The sequence below is a fragment of the Lathamus discolor genome, chromosome 1, assembly GCF_037157495.1.
Source record: "Lathamus discolor isolate bLatDis1 chromosome 1, bLatDis1.hap1, whole genome shotgun sequence".
In the NCBI taxonomy this organism is placed as follows: Eukaryota; Metazoa; Chordata; class Aves; order Psittaciformes; family Psittacidae; genus Lathamus; species Lathamus discolor.
This window is the reverse complement of record NC_088884.1, coordinates 70,427,133-70,448,662: the sequence shown is the minus strand read 5'-3', so window position 1 is coordinate 70,448,662 and position 21,530 is coordinate 70,427,133. Positions and strand designations below refer to the sequence as shown.

The window sequence follows — 21,530 nt, the reverse complement described above, 5'->3', positions numbered from 1 at the left end:
CAATTACTGGTAATGTGGTTTGAAGGAGATAAATGCCCAGTACAGGGCTGGCTGGCACTGACGCTCATTCCGCTCATGATGCGAGAACAGTTTTAATTAAAATCCCCTTTATGATAAAGGAGCTGCTTGACTGGATGTTTCTGTGCAGCCCTGATACGGAGCCTCCTCCAAAGCGGATTAGAAATCAAAGTTTCCCCCTTCTCGCTACTGGCAACATACAAAAAAAGGGAACACAGTCACCATGTCACCCTTCTGCAATTTCCTTAACCCTAGAACTGCTGGGAAAATGCCCACATTTGCTTAAAAGCAACTGTCACCTCTTGTCATAGCTCTAAGTGTTTTCCAAAACCTAAACACAGGGACTGCTTTAATTATAAAAAGCACATCCATAGAGCTCAACTTCCATGATCCAAAATGGCTTTCCTCTCTATCTGGTTTAAAAGCCAATCAGCTTGACCTCTTCTGTGGCAAATGCGTCCATACAACCTGCATTCTGGCAAGGAGAAAAAAAATCAGGCCAGTGGTGCTCTGGCAAGATGCTAGGAAGTCAAATCTGGCAGAAAGGCTGGAAAAGCAGAAGCTGCTGCTGAGTGAGGCAGAGTGTGGCACGGACAGGGAGGAGGAAAGCAACAGCACTGCAAGATAAAGGCATATAATTTGGCAGAGTGGTCAGGATCCCAGCACAGACATGTTCCAGAAATGACCTGTCAGCTCTTGATCGAGTTACAGCAAACCTAGGTGCAATTTTGGGTTGGTTTTCTTCTTTACAGTATAGGAAATACCAGAGATGAATACATTAAGCACAGCTAGTTTCTATTATTGCAAGTGCCAGAAGCAGATTGTCACAGTGAGAAATTGGCCTTGTGCATTACACAGAAAAGGCAGCACTGGGTTTGAAGGCCTGCAGACAGGGCAATGTGAAGATAAAGAGCCTCAAGTCTGAACGCACATTATCCCTCCCCTTAAGCCCCCGAACACACATAAACATAAAAAGGCTGATGTAAGTAGCTGAATTTCTCCACGACCTTCAGAATCTATCTGTGGACCATGGGACTACCCAAGCCTTGTCCCTGGAACTTCCTCCCTTTTCAGAGCCTCCTTACCTCAGAAGTGCTCCATATTACCTGACATGGCCTTCTCCTCCAAAGCCCTCAATGCCAGAGTCAATGGGATTCTGTTCCAAAAAACATTTTGCTTTAAAATAAGAAAGTATTTGAAAGTGGCTGTCATGTTCCATGATTCCCCACCCCCTTCACACGGCACAATACACGTGAAAAAGAAGAAAGATCCTGATAGAACCAGGAAGGATTCGGCACAACAGCATGACCACCTGACTCCACCGGAGTCTGAAGCATCAGGCACCAAAGGCTGATGTGGGTGAAATGGTTTAAACCAGCCTTCAGGAGCACCTTGCTCCTCAACAGGATGAGCAAAGGGTAAAAACACCAGGTCAGAGACAGCAACGTGAGGATTTAATGGGGTTTTGCTGGTCCACAAGGGAGAAAAAAATGAAACCAAAAAAGGGCTGGTATAATTAACAAGATTAAAGGGGGATTTAGGATCAGGACAGAAAAGCAACGGGCCAGATTGATCCTTACAGGATTAAAGCTGGAATCCTACTAAGAGTCCAGTGGTTGAGAGATCAACGCAACGTAATGGGATTAAATCAACATCAGCTTTTGTTTTTACGGAACTGAAGCCCAGCGCCCATGTCTTACCACTTTGGATAAGTGTTGGAAAAGTTGACTGGTACCTACAGACCAGTGTGCAGGTTGTCTTCCTACAGGGACTTCCCCCTTCAGCCCTCTCACAGAAGAGCAACAGGTACTTTCAGAAACAATGGCCAAAAAACATGTGGTTTGTAACAGCTTGTCCACCCCACCAGGAAAGCTGAGGATTTACCAAAGTCCGTGTTCCAGCCAGCTCTACATTAACTGGTATCAAGTGTGATGGGATCACCCCAGGACTGATGGATGGGGAAGCCAGGAGGACAGTCCCAGCTGCATCCAGACATGCTGCCGACAAGCAATTGGATTTTGATATTGTCTCTTGCCGGCGCGGAACAAAGGACGCCGTACAGTGTGCAGAACATATCAGCAAACACATTTAAGACAAATTGTCGCATGTCCCCATGGCGCAACAATACCCAAGAATTACAAAAGTGAGAAAAGCCTCTTTCAGCATGTTTCATTTGCATTACAGCTGGTGCAACACATGCAGGCCAGCTGCACCTCTATTCCCCTGCCCCAAAGTTTCCAAGACTTCCCAGTAATTTGAGTTGGTACAGGGGGGAGGGAAAGAGGGAAACAGGACAAGGCACTCAGTTCTGTATAGATATGTGTACTATTTTTAAAGTTTTTACCATTGTAGGAGAGAAAACCATGCATGTTTAAATGGGACGGTGTCCATAGAATCATAGAATCATAGAATAGTTAGGGCTGGAAAGGACCTCAAGACCATCTAGTTCCAACCCCCCTGCCATAGGCAGGGACACCTCACATTAAACCATCCCACACAAGGCTTCATCCAACCTGGCCTTGAACACTGCCAGGGATGGAGCATTCACAACCTCCCTGGACAACCCATTCCAGTGCCTCACCACCCTAACAGGAAAGAATTTCCTCCTTATATCCAATCTAAACTTCCCCTGTTTAAGTTTTAACCCGTTACCCCTTGTCCTGTCACTACAGTCCCTGACGAAGAGTCCCTCCCCAGCATCCCTATAGGCCCCCTTCAGATACTGGAAGGCTGCTATGAGGTCTCCACGCAGCCTTCACTTCTCCAGGCTGAACAGCCCCAACTTCCTCAGCCTGTCTTCATACGGGAGGTGCTCCAGTCCCCTGATCATCCTCGTGGCCCTCCTCTGGACTTGTTCCAGCAGTTCCATCACCACCCTGCTTGGCTGAAGAGGGAAAGGGTGTTTACTGCACACCAGTTCACGGCAGCTAAGGAGCTGCACTGGACAGCAATACTCCCCCCATGCAAGGAAAAAGCATTAAGGCACTTCGTATTTCTACTGTACTTGTAAGTCTTAAAGGTGTTTAAAAGCAGCAATTACACATATACTATACACACTCCAGCAAAGCTTTTGCTGCAGAAGAATTCCCCAATACTAAAACTCTAAGATGCAGATACCACCCATTTCTTAAAAGATGCCCCAACCAATAGCTTCACCTATGCTGAAAGTGCTTCTCCTTTTCAGCTGGCTGGACCAAAGTAATTGACATTCACTGCTCCTCCTCACTGTGCTGAACAGTGAGGAAGCAGCCAAAATTCTCAGTGTAATAAATTGGGGTGAAGCTACTGATGGATCCAACAGGCCTATGCAGCACTACTGTGATGGGCCTGATGGAGTTACAGGCCCCGTGTACACTGCCAAATAGGCATTGCCAGCTTCCTAAGAGATGCTTCATCCTTACGAAGGAGGCTTCTCCATCCAAAATGGTACATACGTCATGGATGCTAGCAGATATCACTGTAGTGATTGAGGGTGGGCTGAAAAAGGAGGCCATTACAACAGAAATGAAAAAGTAAAAAATAGCAGCAGGCAGATCACACTGAACATCTTCTGTTTTCTACCCACGTATACGTATCTGAATTTCAGCATTTTTCTACATTTAAGCTTTGTTTCAATACTACATGCTTTATAAATGATAAAAAAGTTCTAGTATTATCCTCTGCCAGCTCCTTAAAGCACGATGAATAATAATCCCTTAGAATATCTAAAAAAACCCTGTCATCTGGTCAAAATATTTTCACTTCATCACTATCTTATGTCCAGGTTTCAATTAGAGCATTGTGTGGGGGACAGCATGTTTCATTTGAGGCTTCACTTGAAGCAGGAGCAAAACTAACTGCCTTTGCCCTGGATTCAGCTACAAACCCAAGAACCATCTGGTAAAAAATCAGCCAGAGCATTGTGCAGGCAGTATATTAGTCATGAGACACAGGACTCTGAGAACAATGAAACCTAAATTTAAGGGACAGACAAGGGAAACGTAATTACTTGTTTAAAACTTCTTCACAGCTTTGAGGAATCTTTAACACTTTCAGCAAAAGAATTTAGCCCTGGAGGGCACCAAGCACATCTTAAATTGATTTCTTAATTTTCTTTAAGCCTGTTTCCACTTCAGCGCAGAACTATCTGCACTGGTCCATCAGCACAGCCTGCCTCTCCAGTGCACAGCCGCAGGATGTGTCATACAGTCCTGGGTATGGAGTACCATCCAGAGCTGCAGATACAGACTGCAGACCCTCTTCCAAACTGAAACTCCCAAAAGAAAACATTCTGTCTGACCCCACAACCCGACTCAAACTCCTGCTGTACCCAGTAGCTTTCCCTGAAGGACAAAGGGATCTCTTCCAGCTAACCACACAAGCCATCCAGTCACACCATGCACACATACACAGTTGATACCCTAGACTGCTCAGAGCTGTAGCAAAAAAAGGCCATCCAACTTCATATCACTCAAAGACCTTTCCCATACTACTGCTGTAACCTTGGGGGTCAGGACAAGTGTAAGGTTCTGGTGCTGCTGGAATCCAAATTTGCAAATAAGCACCACAGGAAGTGCAGGAAACACAGATGTTCAATCTCAAATCGCTATTATCTGCACTCTTCCTCAAGCTTTCAGCTGGAAACCAGGAAGGCTGAGGTTTATTCTCCTCTTATTCTCTTATGGTTTATCCTCTTCCTTCCAAGATAAACAGGCTGTTTTGTGAAAAACTAACTTTAACAGGACCTGGTCCTGTCAGTCTCCCAAGACTTGGACAGGCTTAGAGCAAACAGGGTCCCCTGTGCTCCTTGCTGTTTGGACAGGTGGGAATACAGCAGTCACGCAGAAGAGCTGCTGGAGAAAGTCATATCGACTCAGCCAGCCTACAGCCCTCTAATTCTGTTGTTTAGACTCATCAGGGAAGAAAATTCCTGAATGTGATCGCAATGTGCCGGGCACTGATTTTACCTGGGTTTACATTAATCCAATGTAGCCTACAGAATAGATCACTCTGATCCTCGATCTCCCTTCTCTGAAGCCAGGACCTTAATTTGAAATGCCTTCTCATTTTTGAGCTGCACCAGGCTTTGCGGTCTCAGCAGTGTCCTTGGCATCTTCCAGGATTACAGGCTTGCACGAACATAGAACTGGAAAAAATTACCTGGATTATCAGCTCATGGTGCTCTAATAACATAGGCGGTCACATTATATAATCTCTTTTCATAAACTCTTCTTTCTCTGTTTCCCAAATCTCCAAAGCCTGTATAAAGCCCTAGATGCAAATAGATGCAAGTTGCTTCATCACATTAACCCCCCCAGGGGAACACAACGCAGGCATTCCCAAACCAGCTGTGCAGGGAGCATCTTGGGTGTGGAAGCAGCACAACCACGTTTGCTGCATCAAAGCTAATAAACCTTATCAAGCAGCAGAACTCATTATCTCAGTTGCAGTGCTGGACAAACATAACTATATTACTCCTGGGTTCATGCTGATACGTATGCAGGCCACAGTATGGCACCATGGGGACTTGCAGACCAGGGAATCAGCTCACAGACTACCAGCTCAGGGAATTTTTCCATGAGCTCCATTTTATGATTCTCCCGGGCTTTGCTGCTCTGGAGCAAGAATCCAAAAATCAGTGTTATATAACATGAAGTGTCTTTTACCATATTCACAGAAATTCACACCCAGGCCTGACCTCTAACATGCATTCAGGAAAACCTTCCCGCAGGCTCAGAACCACCGTGCCCCACATCTTAACCTCTCTCGGCACCGACTGAGGCTGCGACTGCTGCTCTTCATCCCATCAGAGCTTCAGCTGATGCCCGACGTGTTTGTTTGCCATTCCTACAAAACAGGTCCAGCCAAAGACCTACAGGCACAGCCAGACTTCCCCAGCAATAGCCGCCCCAGGCTTGGCACCAGGACAGAGCAAGGAGGCCGTTTTCCTTGGATAGCCACTTGCTTTGCTGCTATCAGATGCATGCTTTGAAAGCCACGCCATAATGACCGTACTTGTCACTGCTGTAGTTACCTCTCATGAAAAAAAAATCCAAACAAATAATAGGAAGACCTGGCGTGAGGGAGAGCATGTTGCTAAGACCCAAATTTGGCAGCAGAGTTGGATTTCCAGTCCCTTGGTGGTAAAACTGATGAGCTCGGAGCCTAGGGAGAAAAATTATTCCAGTGAATGCAAAGAGAGGCTTTTAAGTGACAAAAAGGCAAGTAAAAGGCAGGTCAGGAAGAAAACCAACAAAAAAACGTTTCAAAATGAGCTTGGCAAGCTTACTGGCACTATTCTTGCTTGTATGATAATTAGTAGGTCTAGGTAAGATCTTCACTTTCACAGGGCTCTAGAGAAAGAAACCATTTCTCGTTGCAATAGGCAGCCGGCCCTCTCACAAACACTCAGCATGTACTCTGTACATGGCTGCAAGAAATGAGGAAATTATCTATACCCACTATAATCTGAGATCAGAGCGATGAATCCAGTGCTTTCCTACCAGAAGCCTAGCAACAGCATGGACCTCCCCTGCCTTGGTCCCTCCTGCCTTTGATAGTTTCAGCTGTCTTTGAGCACAGGAGAAGGATGGTTGATAAATTGCTTGCTAGGGCTGCTGCCCCTTCCTTTCAACCTTTCTTGTAACAACAGACCTCCAACAAGGCAACATTCATACATGCAACTCTCAGAACACATCATGCTCTTTAGAAAATACTTGGAATGAAATGACTCTAGATTGTATCTTATGACTCACAGTACACAGAGATTCATCTGCTCACAAATGAAAAAAATAGGCTTTCTTATCCAGAAAAGGGTTGAACACTTTTCCCACACTCAAACCACTTTGCTCCTGGCTGTTGCCAGCAGAAAGCCTGCCCCTGTTGTTGTCAGTAGAGACCTCCTCCCAAGCAAAGACCCCCCCACCTTCGTAGGCCAAATTACCCCATGGTAACTGCTGACTAGGAGCCCTGTTGAGCAACTCAGGACTCCACACATCTGCAGGTAAACAGGGATGAGTGCATAAAGACACTAAAATAGTTTTAGATGGTCCTTTATGAACAAAAAAAGAGCCCCTATACACACCTCCTGTATGTTGAAACTCCTTGAGTTTCGACACTGATGATCAGATGCATGCGTTCAGTTTTCAACATCAGAAAGACTATCACACTGTCTCTGCTGCAGAAAGACTTTATACAACTGCATCCTACACAATGAAAGTGTTAAGATAAATAGTCTCTCTTGCTATTTATTGGCACAGCTAGTCTGCCACCTTCCCTTCCCTCACAATGCCAAGCATTAGGTCACCACAACAAATACTTTTAAGTTTCCCACTCTTCAGCTCTCCACAGCCCACAATCCCCTGCAGTTTACAAGGCCCTTATTTAAGAGTATCCTGCAACAAGTTTCACCCGAGGGAATACAGTTCAGCGAGCAGGAATGTCAGTCTGAACCAAGGCTACACCACCACTTCGTCTCAGAGACAGCATTATAATCAGGATGGGACTGTGAAGTTGCAGGTTGTTGTGATGTTTGGGGTTTAGTACTCGTACCATACTATAGCTGCAGAGGAAGGTGCGTTCTCATTTTATTATTTGTCAAGTGTGACAGCATTCGGTATTGCACAATCTCTTCAGGGAAGACAATTCTGTAACATGCACCCTTGGGGGACACACACACACACACGTTATGGTTGCTGTGGGAACCTTAATTCTGGATTTCAGGACTTGCATATTTAAAACCTCAAATTTAACATTGCATTAATGTAGCTTCATGCATTGAATTAAGGAATGACTCAGTACAAATCACCATGCATCTACTGAAGTCCTGACATTCCAAGGACAAGAGGCACAGGACTGAAAAGACACAGCATGGGGAACAAGATGGAAAAGAGGGGCGGGGGGAAAGGGAGAGGAACCTGTGAGCAGGGAAGCAAGAAACCAGCACAGCCAAGGCACAGCAAACCCCAGATCAAACCAGAACTGTCACTCAGGGCTCCTTGTTCTCACTGCTAAAGGTTATGTAGCCCATCAGGATAAAAAGAGCTTAAAGCAAGAAACACGAATGAGCACAGAGGAAAAGGTTCCTGAAAAGACTGAGGAGGGGAAGATTCCCTGAAAGTAACAGGGTAACTTGTACTGAGAAAGGAAAGATTATACCCAGATAGCATAAATTCACTATTTCTTTTTTCTTTTAATTATCATGGCACGATGCCTGGATGATGCCCTTAAAACTCCTTCAGCTATTCAGGCATTTAGCACTTATTTTCCCCACACCTCTGCAGTTGAACTGCAAAGCAAGCATAGCAATAGCACTGCCCAAAGTTATGGGTGCAGGCAGAAGCAGCAGCCCATGGAGGGATACCGGTGTTGGTGTGCCAGCAAGTGTCCCAAAACTCAATCCTCTCTTAAGACTCTAGGACAGCACTTCACCTTTTGGGCCAAAGCTGCTCTTCGCACAGGCTGACACCCTCTGCTTTGTACTACCGTGCCCACACACCCCTTGCCAGAGAGGGCAATTCTCCTTAGCTCCCACACTCACAAGCTGGCATCCTCCATGCTTCAGCCGGTAAGGAACATCTCCATTGTTCACTGCTTATCTAAGATCAGCAGCAGCACGGCTGAACTAACTTCTCTTACCCCACCCACCAAACGAAGCACAAATCTTTGCTGAGCCATGAGGCCTGCCCAGCCTTTCTCCCTAAAACCCAGCACCCCGTTTTGGGGTACCGCACACCAGCCTGTGGCAAGGGGGAAGAGTGAGGAAGGTGAACGTGTCTGCCAAAGGGGCCAGCTGGATGAAACCGAGCAAGTGTGCATACCCCGGCGCAGAATCAAGTTACCCTGCAACAAAGATAGTGTGTGTATGTGCAAAGGAGGGAAGTCAAATCCTTCTGCACGGCTTCCAAAGCTCGCTTTGTTGCTAAAATAAACCACTGTTTGTTCCTGGGAGCAATGGGAAGCTGGACTCCCAAAGCAGCAGCAGGGAGAGCCTCCACCTTCAGACTCATAGACTTTATTAGAAGACCCAAAACAAAAACTTGGGAACTGATTACTCTGCACCTCGAGCATCCAAGGTAAGGAACGCAGGGGCGAACTGCTGATCTCACGGGTGCCCAGGAGCAGACAAAACTTCACGTTGATAACTAACTGAGCAGCCTAACAGCTGACTGCTCCAGAGGAAATTCCAGTTCTTGCTCAAAGGCTGAAAATACATGTATGTTTTTATGTATGCTTTTACTTTGCTTGCTGGATCTATATAACACTTCACACATGTTTTTCCTGACATTATTTCCATACTCCACCAGAAACTTGAGTAGCTGTGCCACTTCTGGAAAAACAACCCTGCATCCAACTTCTGTCGAAAAAGCTTCTTCCCTAAAGCCCCAAACTGCAAAACTATCCCCTCCCTGCTCCTCTCAGACTTCAGCAACTACAGATGCCTTTCAGCAGCACTCCTCCACTCCCTGGGCTGTCTCTCAGTAACACCAAAATCCCACAAAGCGGAGGCACGTGGGAACAGTCGTATGCATAGGGAAAAAAAATAATTAATAAATATATATATACACAGAGGTCTCTCAGATGGCAGACAGTGAGCAGCCTTATACCAAACATTTTGTCTCTGAGGCACCTGCCCAAAACTTCCCCCTCCAGAGGAACTTAGAACCGCAGGAAAAGCCTGCTCCATACCCAGTTAATACTTGCTCTAAACATTCTTTTTTACAAGGGAAAACTACAGCCCACTGTGTGTAGAGGCTGCAGAGAGCTAAGCCCAACAATGAAGGCGGCTCACATTAGTGCAGAGTCCTTCAGCTTTCCACTCCTTATATGTGCAAAGTGTGCAAGCCCTCACACACGCTTCTCTACTCACCCAGAGGTACATCATGTTAGCCTGGGTCCTTCAAACCTAGTGAGGCGATCCGGCAACACAAGAGGCACTTCAGAGAGGCTGTCGAGGCCGAGGTTGGTTGAGGTTTTTTTGCTTTTGGTGTTTTGGTGGTTTTTTTAAGGAAAAAAAAAATAGATATATATAATATCCGAATGGCTCAGTTTGAGGCTTAGAAAGCGTCTCGCCTCCTCCTCCACCCCCCTCCTCCAGCTCTGACTGCTCTGCGCTCTTCTCTCACACTTAATCTCTCCCTGGGAGTTCCCAGCCCCGTGTGTCTGTACTGGCGTGCACAGCACACACTCTGCATTCGCCTCCAGGGAATTTCTCTCTGTCATTCTGCTTCTAAAAACACAATCTCGGCCTCACAAGATTCTTGCAAGAGGCAGGGATGGGTGGGGTTAGTAATAAATGCAGCCCAGCTCCCAGTGCCCGAGTGTGCTTACTTTAGACAAGGGATATTTAGACGTGAACGAGGCAGAGTGCTGTTCTCCAAGGTCACTGGGGGGGAGGACCCATTCTCCCCCAGCTTGCTAATTGCTTCTCCCAGAACCATCCGCAGATGCAAGAGCCCTGCACGGTGCTATAGGCAGGTTCTGCACGTCTTCATCCGCCCCATTAGCCAACACCCGAAAATTTGGTCACAATTCAGTAGCTGTATTTAATCATTAACCACTGACAGGCACCGAGGAACGCAACTACGGGGATCCTGGAGCTAAGGAGGAAACCTGCGGTGTGCCAGCCACCCTGGAGCTCCCGCAGGAGCTCACTGTCAGCATGAGAAGCACCTCACAGATAAAGGGGTTAATCTTCTTTCGCAGGTGGCTCTGCATGAGTATTTTACAGACTTGCATAGATTGCTAAAGGGAAAGCAGCAGCTGGCTCCAGTTCCTCCGAGTGTATCGGGTTCCTGCCTGCCCGGCGGCAGCTTCCCCCCCAAGTCTGACAGGGGCAGGCACCCTTGCAAGCCTTGTGCTCCCGTTTCAGGCAGCCCCGACGCGGGCGCACGACACACTTGCCCCAGCGCCCTCGACAAGCTCCAGCAAGCCTTTCTCCATGCGAGCGGCTCCCCGTCCCATCCCCCATGCCCGTGCCACGGGACAAGTGTCACCTCTCATCTCATTAATCAGTTAAACCGCTCTTCCAAACCAGGAAAACGGGTTTCTCGCCCCCTTCCCTTCCCACCTCAGGATGAAGAATCGACTTCCTTCGCTGGGCTCCAAACGCAACGTTAAAATTGGCCTCACCTCAAACGCGGGGGGGGTGGGGGGTGGAAGGAGGAATATATATATAATAGAAAAATAAATCGTGTTTTCATTGAGGCACTGGTCTCCTTGGAAATGAGTTTAGAAGAAGTATTTTTATCTCAGTTAAAGATATAGTGTTTTTTCCACATATCAGCTCTACTTCCTTTACCGACGGATCACAAGAGCACAATCCAGCGAGCTCGGAGCAAAGCAAGCAGCCATACAGCCTGCCATGCTCCACCCACAAGTCAAGCCCTATCTCCTCATGGAGCAACAAATGGATGGGCCTTCCGTTGCAACCAGCGCAGGTATTTCAGGCAGGCTCCGCGCTCCCTGGGCTCCCCTCACCTTCAGCAAGCCACAACCACACCCCAGGCCACGCTTGTCTCGGGTACAGGCACGAGCACGTGAGATGCTGACAGGCTCTAAGGAAATAAGTACATGGCTATCCCTGCAGTCCTGCATAAAAACCCAGAGAAAAGGCTTATCGCTGAGACCAGGACATGGCAGCCACAGGGAAGCACTCATTAGAGACAGGCAGGATGCTGCTCAGCTTTCCAGCAGTCAGGAAAACCCAAGTCCTGCTGCTCAGGGGAAGGAGCAAAAGCCTCGATTCCGGAAACTTGAATGTTCAAGTACAGCATCTCTCAGGGCCGCCCATCTGCTCTCTTCTGGCACGACGGGTCAGATCAAGAAGGTAAAAAAAAGCGGTGTTTCTAAAATTCACTTAGAATCATAGAATGGTTTGGGTTGGAAGGGACTTTAAAGATCCCTTTAAAGATCTAGTTACAGTCCACTGCCACTATCACTAAAGCAGGTTGCTTACTGCACCAAAACCTATGTACCATAGTCTCCAAAGAGCAAAACGTGAGATCCACAGACCTCTTCTGCAATGCTCCAATAGGAGTGAAACAGCATCAATGCTGACATTTTTATCAGGGTTGGACACTTCAGAAAATGTTCCAGCAGCAGGGTCACAGCAGCAGTAGCTATATGAGTTCAGACAGCCTGCACACTCAGGCAGCCCAAATAACCTTGCACCAAATAACCTTGATAGCATTTTCAAGGTTTTCTTCTGATCCATAATCCCAGTCCAAAAAAATTATTTTACTGTCATTTTAATGAAAACTGAGATTCCTTGTGCACACAAGAGAAAGGGAGAAGACACATTTCCAGACGAGGAAACCCAAATGAATCTTACTCTTAGACCTAAAAAATACGAGTGCTTAAAACTAAGTTTAAGGATGACGCGGGCACTCTCATGTTTAATCCCCATGGGATTAAAAAGAAACATTTTCAGACTAAATCTGTTCTCCTTACTTTCAGCAACTGAGACTGGTTACAAATCATCCCAGCAACTCCACAGTTGGACAGGTCACATTCAACCCCCACAGCAAAATATGACACATAAAGCCTCCTTGAATCATTCAAATACCGGCTTGAACCCATTTGCCACTGCTGCTACTACGCCACCACCTCTCCCTGGAAGGTATATGGGAAGATTACCGAGAGCAGCAGACTTCTGGTGATGAAATCCCGTCGTCCTGGAGCACTTCTTGATGAACTGCAAGAGCAGGTTTCTCAACGCTCAGTATACTCAAGCAGTGAGAGGAGTACCCAGACCCGTCAGCAAATGCTGCTGCAGGGTGCCTCTAGAGGCACCACTGTTGCAGACAGAACTGGTGGCAGTGGGGTAACCATGTTAGCCTTCAGATTATAAGCAAGAAAATTTCTTACTTGGCCAATATAATTTGGGGGTGGAGGGAAGAACTAGATGAGCTAGCAGGCCTTCTTTTAAGCTTTTATTCAGATTATACAGATCTTCAAACTACATTAGCTGGTATGTAAAAGATAGCAATAGAAGACTTTTCTTTTCTGGAAAATTTATCTTAAGAGAATACAAAATACTCCGTAAGCAGCAAGAGGACAACAGTATGTTAATGAGTCTAATTCCAGGAAAACAAAGACAGACATGACTAAAATGCGCTTCTGAAACAGGTAGCTAGGCTCCTCTGCAAATGCTTTGTCTTAATCCTAACAGCAGCGCTTTACAGGATATATGTCAGGGAACCTGGAAGGCTGCGGTGTGTGGAAATATACATGATCTCTCAGGGATCTTTCACGTCTCAAAAAGGATTAGAAGCAGACAGAAAAAGATTTTGAAATTAATAATACCAAGCAAAGAGAAAATTGTTCAGAGCTGTAGCCTAGTGAAACATTGGTCCCTCTTCTCTGGTGGGAGGCTGCTGCGTAAATCAAAGCGAACAGGGAAGAAAGCAGTCTGCAAAGACATTAATGCTTGTTAGAGAGGTAAGGAAGGTCTTGGCAAGTAACAAAAGGGGAAAGAGAAAAAAAAAGGGAGCAAGTAACCACCTATTTAATATTATATCAAGGTATATGGCAAAATAAGAGGCACTGGTAAAACAGAAAAAAAATCTACCTGCTTCTGTACCAGTATCAAAAGTCTTAATTCCATATAAAAAGATTGCGTCTGCTTAGCTGTATGCATAAATTCAACCCCCAAAATACTGCTGGTAAGTTTCACATAAGCCAAATGCTTAAAAAATAATTTACAAAAGGTTCTTCTAGCCTATTTAGGAAAGATCTAAGTGGGCAAACAGGGAATAGGTACAGCACAGTTTCAGACTGATGTTATCGGGTTTTAGCTGATTGTGTCTCAGAGGCATACGATTTCAAATGCTCCTGGATTAACATTCTAGCAGATAAAGCTCAAGATGGTACGAGCTGGTGTGTCTGCCTCACACTGCTGAAATCACATTAGACAGCATGCAGGATGAGTGACTTGCTAAGCACCTCTTCATAATAGAGGGAAAAACCCATCTGATCACCAGGAATTTCAAATGCAGTGACACTTGCATGAGGCATCGGGGGGCTAATGCCAAAGAACACCCTTGAAACATCCAAATTACAGAAAACAATTTCTTAGTTCAAGAAGTGTTACATTGAAAATGAGCAACTCCATATTCAATTCTATCTTGACACAAAAGAGCAATCAATTGTAAAAACAGAAATTAGCGGTAGCTTAAGTAAAAATGATTGTGACAATTGCATTTGGATATATGAAAGGAGAACAGAGACCAAACCAGCGTATCTACATAAATACTCAGCACTTCAGTGGAACCACAGGTACACTGGCATATTCTTCCTGGACAGCCAGATTGTTTGTTGGGCTTCCCTGTCACATCTCCAACACTTGAACACTTAGATAGATTCTAGCAAGTGAAAAAAAAACACAGAAAAGTTGAGAGAAGGAAATAGAAAGGAAATTAGGAAGGGGGCAAGTAAAGTTTACCAGGGAATCCTAATGACAGGAGGCAAAATCCACAGTCAGAGCTGGAAGATGGTGAGTTTTTCAAAGCTTCTCAAGAATAGCAACCCCAGCAATTGCCTTGACCTGCTACTACAGGGAAAAGGTAGAAACTTCCCCAATACTGAAGAAAGAACCAAAGCATTGCATATGTATTTCTGTTGTATATTTGGAGAAAATTCAGCTGCTGCAGTCTGCAATAACAAAATGCTTTTCATTCCAGCAGTGACTAAGATGCTCCAACAGTCACCCAACAAACAGCACTGTGGTCCTCTTATCTAGCTCGAGCTTACAAACAAAAGGGATGTAACCAGATAACAAGTAGGTTTTAACCAAACTACAGCTGTGAACATATTCCAATGGGGACACTCAGGAAAGCCAGCAGTTTGCATCAAACTGCATGACCTGTATTTGCAGCTCTAACAAGCCCTAACTACAGCACTAACATTAAACCTGCTGTAAGGCCAAAAGTACAACTGTGATGCAATGACATCCCCAAATGCAGGTGCTTACTGGAGCTCGCATTATTAAAGCCCTGCTGCTGTTAGCTAAGCTCAGCCAAACAATTATACCTCTGTCAACACCAGAAGACTGCGTCAGGAAAGCAGTGTTACCAGTGAAGCCACCAATACCAATTTCCGCAGCATGTGAATTTTCCTAGAAGCATCCAGGTTGGAACTCTTCCACTAATGAGAGCTAAAATAATATCCCAACGCTGAGCAAAGCGAAAAGATGAAGTGGGGTCTGATAACAGGAGGTTTGCAGAACAAAGATGCAGGTGGAAGGCCTCGGGTGGGGGAGCGCAAATTAAATGGCGCACCTGAATGCATCTGGGAGAGCATTTGGATACCTGAATGAAAAATACTGACCACAAAAGCATCTACTCCTGCTGTTTAATAAGGCTTCCTGGCAACCTCACCTGTAATACAAAACCATAAGAGTTTTAAAAAACAGCCTGAACTCTAAGTTGAAATTCTTTTATAGTTAAGAAGTGCTGTTGAATCTATGTGTTCCTCTTCACTGTGCAGTTTGCCTTGGCTGAAACCTGGGAAGGGAGATCGTGGCAGGTTGAAGAGGGAAATCTCATTTCAAACCAAAGGAAAACAGTTGGCCTCACAGCCAAGAGCCAGACCGAGTTTCCACATTTTATGCAGAAGCTAGATTCAGACTGAGGATGAAGACTCAATCGTTGTCCCACCACAGTAAACACTTCAAGAACCATCTACTGAACGTCTGAGTGGAGATAGGAAGGGAGACATGGTCTGCGGTGCTCAGAGGTTTCTCCAACACAGTGGCCGCTTTCCATGGCTTATCTGCCTCTGGCAGAACATCCCAGCAAGAGAACAGGGGAAATCATACTCCTGCTAGCTGTGGGGTTTGGGCATGCCTTGTGTCTTGGCTTTTATTTGGTTTGGTTGGTTGATTTTTGTTTGGTTTGGGGTTTTTTGTCCAAAGAAGATTAGAGATGGGGCTGGGAGCTATCTGGAGAGAGACACAGAAGGCAGCCCTGGGCACACATGCAGTTCCTACAGTGATAAGAGGATCTTCTTTGAGGTTGGTTTACCCCTTTGGGTGCCGCTGGAGACTACCCTGGTGGCAGAGTACTGCTCATCTGCGAAGCCTCCCCTCCACTCAGGATCCTGGCATTATCTCTGATTATCAGAATTTCTGAACCACAAGATAGATTTCCTGTCAGCATCCAAAAGGACTCCAGGAAGCCTCTTTCTGCATTATCCTGTTTGTGAAAGGAAGCACGAATACAAAGTGCATACAATAAATCACCCAGAAAAATACCACAATCCCTTTTAGATGTTCTGCCAAGCAAATAAGCCAAATGTTGGCATATTATAAGGAAAGAAAGACATTTTGTTATAGAGCAACCCATTTCATTACTGGAAAACTGTATTCCCTATTCTCTGTCCTGTAGGTATGGTTCGGCTACACAGCAAGAGATTACTTATTTAAAAGCAAAATATCAAGGGCTAGTTTATTGTCCACAAAAAGCAGAAAGCCTGAAACAATAAAACACCTTGACATGCAAACAAAACCAACAGTTTTCAGGGACTATCCTGTGACTGACTTCACACAGTCACTAAATTTAAGTCCTTAAGTAAACTTCAGAAGGTCTCAATTCACAGGCTTATCTTCTCAAGTACATAGGGAGGAAAGGAAAAAAAAAAAGGAGAAAGAAAGGAGGACAAAAGAAAACAAAACACAGCGGGTACCAAGAAAAGCTTTTTACACTTTATTTTGGATCTTCCCCTCAAGTACGGTCAAGAGGAGTATTCTGGAAGGCACTGTCAATCCTTCAGGAGAACCACAACAAGCTACATAGCGAGCAAAAGTACTTTGCTGAAAATGTGCTTCCAGACAAAAATACACTTTTAAATTAAAACTGAGGAACACCCACATCAACAGAGCTAAAATGTGAATTCCAAGTTAAACATTCAAGGGCATGCAAGCATTTAGATATAAGGAATTCTTACGGCTGCAATACACTGTTGTGGGCATTCATCTGCAGAAACTAAATGGGGTTGCAACTGCTCCCAGGATATTTTGGGAATGTTTCTGGGAACTTCCACGTATTACTCCTATCAGCCTTACTATGGTGGAATAGGAGTGAAGACTGCAATCCTCCAATGTTCTGAAGAAAAGCTAGCAAGATTAAGGTCTGCAGAAGGCAAAGCACCTCTGCAGCTGTGCTGCCACCCCAGGCTTCATCTTCCAGCTGTATCTTCTCCATTCTGCCACACACTGGATCTAGTCTGAAGTCCATACTGAGTTGGCATATAGCAAATATATTTAGATACATGTAAGAGGGGATCAGAATAACCCTTAATACTGGCATTTAAATATTTCGTTTCTTTAACTAATAGCTGCCTTAATAGCTTCACTAGTAACGTCTAGAGAACAGTATTTGATCTCCCTTCAGTTTTTTCATAAAGTAGCACAAAGTATTACACAGCATCAGACTACAGCAAAAGTGTATTTTTAGTGTCAAATCAGGAGTACAACACCCAGATGAATAAAGGGCAGAAAGATTCTCTATGCCCTAGACTTCTTTGTCAGTGCTAAAGAGGATACTTATTTGGTTGTGGATTTTGAAGAGGAAGTAATAAATAAAAAAAATGCAAACTCAGTTCCTGCATCAATAACTCATCTCTTTATGGCCAACAAAGCAAAAGGATGAACTGCTGGCATCCAAGTATTAGCCTGTTCAAGATGTGAGACTTCAGGTGGAAAGAGACACTGCTTCATCTCAATGGAGCTATAGCATCATTACAACACTTTTTCTTGTCTCGGTGCTTACCATGTTACGTGCATCAGCCGTTCATCAGCAACAACCCAGCAAATTAAGAAAGGATATGAAGATGAGAGAATTGCAACAGTGGGAAAAGGAGAAGACAGGATGTAGCTCTCTTTACTGCACCACACAGGGGTTTATTAATAATGCTGAAACTTTGGCTTAGGCCTGCTGCTGATAAAGGGGAATACTGATACGGTACACCACCATTCTGCAGAAAGGGACTCCTCCTGGCTTGTTTGTGCAGAGGAAGGTTAACAATGTTAGTGAGTTATTCAGGAAGTAATGGATACTCTCTTGCCCTGAGCAAATTCCTTTTCAATAGCAGTAGTCATTTCCTAGGCAATACAACTATATCAAGGTATAATGGCTATTATATTTACCTACAAGTCTCTGTAACATTGGGATCTAATTTACTGCAGCGTAGAACACAGTTTACAAATCCTGCGATAGTAAAGTTGCTAGCAACAGGAATGAAATCCTACCTTGCATCACTTAGTTTGAAGGCTGGGTTTTAACATTCCTTTTTAAGAGTATAAAATGCATTCTCTCCAACTTAAAAAGACTCAAAGACTAATAAACCCCAGAGGCAGACTGCAAATACACCTATGAGAGGTAAGGAATCAACTTCACAAATACTACATTGTGCACATCTTTTTTTTATATCCTTATTGTGACAGCTGCTTTATTTCTTCTTTTATTCAAGTAACATTCTTGCATTTGACCCTCTGAGAAAAATATTACCTAGACATTACCTAGAAGCCTTACATACCTAATGAAGACAAAATACCTGATTGCCTGAAATACGGCTTCAGCATAAGAAATGGCACAAGTATATAACCAGCAGAGAAGAAAGGAATGACTCCAGCTAATGAAGAGGTAACACCAATAAACACTCGGGAAACAACAAAACTGAATTGCTAAGGACTTTAGTGGAACACAGCATCAACCTGTGATAAGTAAGGGTGGGTGGAAAGAGACCAAACACATGTCAGGGGACTGCGGATACTGCCATTATGTAACGGTAGTAAGAAAATCCAGGCAAAATTGCCATTAACAGAACTAAAAGCAAAATACTTCAACAGGGGTATTGGCAGTTGTCAAGCCACATAAAGGAACAGCAGCCTGTTCAGATGTAAAAGTCATTAATAAAGCATAAGACAAGAGGCATAAATAGATATACAGAGGAAGATTTCTAGAGGACAGAAATGCTACTGGAAAAATTCAGTTACACAATATAATATCCTCAACCTCAATTCACAGTGATCAGCAAAGGTCAGTTGTCAGAAAAGCAATTCTGCTTCTGATCTCATTCTGAGCAAAGCAGTCCTTAACCATACCTGTGCCGCCACCACCTAGCTGGATTATTCTCATGGCTGCACCAAACAGCTCCCTCGATCTGACTGGTTCCTCAGAGGATTATGAGCATAAGACAGTTTAGAAAAGCATGTGTATGTAAAGGCTAACTGCACTACTTATTTCCTGCTTCATAAGACAGTCCACTCTTCAAAGCCTTTTTAGCATATATATTTAATATGGGACTTCCAAGAACACATGCAGATAGATACCTGCCTTTTAACAGGGCATTCTGCAGATCTCGCATGCACTGAGTACAGGAAACATCTCGAGTCTATAACATGGGATGTCCCAATGAGTTCAGATGTATTTCTTGGCACTTGTGTCAACTGATACACTTGAATCTGTAGGATTCTCGTTCTCATAGGAGCAGACCAGCTATATATCTGGTCCTCAGCTGCAGTCTGTGGGGTACAAACATACCGTAACCCTCAAACACCTTCAGCTGAGCTTGTATTAAGGCTATTCCACCTTCCCTTCTTTTCCCAACACCCTACCATGACAAAAACACCGAAACAAACAAAAAACCCCAGTACTGTAAATTCAATTCTTATGCCTTTTCTGGAAAAAAAAAGGCTCTTCCATTAGAGAATGACTGACTTCCAGTCCCTAAGACAAACTGAATGAATAGCAGCTTCCCTCACATTCGGTTTAGACAAGATGAATGGTATGGAGTAACTATGGCCATAGTCAACATGTGCAGTTATTGTGCCCTAGGTCCTATGCAATTAATTCTCATCTGATCTTAATCCAGATTTAAGCTTTAAGTGTAGCCATCCTACCTGACAGCTATTGCACACACTAGAGAAGCCACTTGCTTTGATAACAAAGCAACCAGCGACAACAATGTATTAAATTCCTCCCTGTTCCCAAATTCCCAGAGAATGACCAGAATGATCTTTTTTCACCCTTGTGTGACCTGAAGAATGCATGTTTCTTTCCAGATAAAGGCCTTGCTATGGTTATCTAATGGTAATGTCACTACAAACTGGATTAGAGACGCCCAGAAACCTCAAAATATGTACATGGACAGTCAGCTGTAGCCTAATTCTAAGTCTGAAGGAAATCAAATGCTCCAAATTGTGCCTAATGTAGTTAAGTTTGCCCTTTAGGTAGGCTAGACCAGTAAGAACATATTACGCAGTGATTAGATTAATTCTTGAGTGGAATTCAGAGGGATGTCTCTATCTGTCTATCGTGCCAGTATATTTCAAATTATTTCAGAGACTATCACTCTGTCCGTGCTCTGCTCCACAGCAGCAGCTGCTCATGAAATACAGCAGTTCTCTGTCTGGGGTGAAGTTGGCAGCAACTGGGGACAACGCTGCTGTCAGAGTTCAGCTCCCAGTTCTGAAATGCCATTCTACTGGAAATACCAAAGAGCCTAAATCCAGCTACATATACCGCGGGATGTAAAATATCTCTATCTCAGCTTTCAGCAGAAAGCTCCGGAGTCTCATGACATTTACTCCTTTGGCCCCTGTCAGTCTTCCTTCAGACCCTGCAAATGATTGGAGATAGCTGCCATAAATGGTTGGAAAACAAGATGTTCTCCAAGCACTTGGAATTGAGGAGCGCTGTTTTAGCTTAGGGATACCATGGCAAAGAGCCAGGGTGACAGGTGCCCCAGGAATGGAGATGACTATCAAACTGTGGCCAGCGTTAGCCACCGCTTTCCTCTTGACCTGTAAGAAAGGGCAGTCCATGCTCTCCAGGTGTATCAGCAATAACGGATCAGAAAAAGCAAGGATGTGTCTGCTGGCAGCACCTGAAGTCTCTCCTCAATAAGCGAAGGAATTTCAACAGGTTTTATCAGATACTGTTCTAATGGAAAACCTTTATTAAGCCTGGAAGCAAGCACAGCTCAGTGCTGCCGTGACACCAGAGTGCAGCTCATCATAATCCACAGGCATCAAAAGAGTTAAAAACACAGATTCCTGCTAAAACTGCCAAAAGCTACAAACCTTCTCCTGTGTGGGAGGCAGCAGCAACTAAATTCACTCCCCAACAATTGGTTGGCCTGTGCAAAGAGAGGCAGGAAGAGACAGGTCATGGGGGACAGTTTCCCCCGCCCCGAAGTAAATAGCAGCACAGCATCTGCCCAGGTTTTCCCTTAAAATCAGTGAGACAGTTCTCTTCATTTTATCACCAGCCTCTCGAGACAGCAGCCTCTGACCTTTATCAGGAAGAGCACCCTTGTCCTCTAATCACAGACTTCCTGGAAAACGCAATCTAGCCAGCAATTAATACAGAATGGAGAGGGGAAAAAAAACAGCTCTGTAACATCAAATTACCACTGCAAGGTTTTTAAATACACCCCCCACCAAAATGGCAGAAGAATTTAAGCATGTTCTCACAAGCCATCTCACTCCCACTAGCATTATTTAACAGTACTTATGAAAAACATTTTCTCAC

General features: G+C 44.6%; 1 protein-coding gene across 11 annotated transcripts in view; it reads right to left on the bottom strand.

The window, feature by feature from the left end:
* The window catches only part of RBFOX2 (RNA binding fox-1 homolog 2), a 173,801-nt gene that overhangs the window by 105,088 nt on the left and 47,183 nt on the right, over positions 1–21,530 (bottom strand). The window lies entirely within an intron of this gene.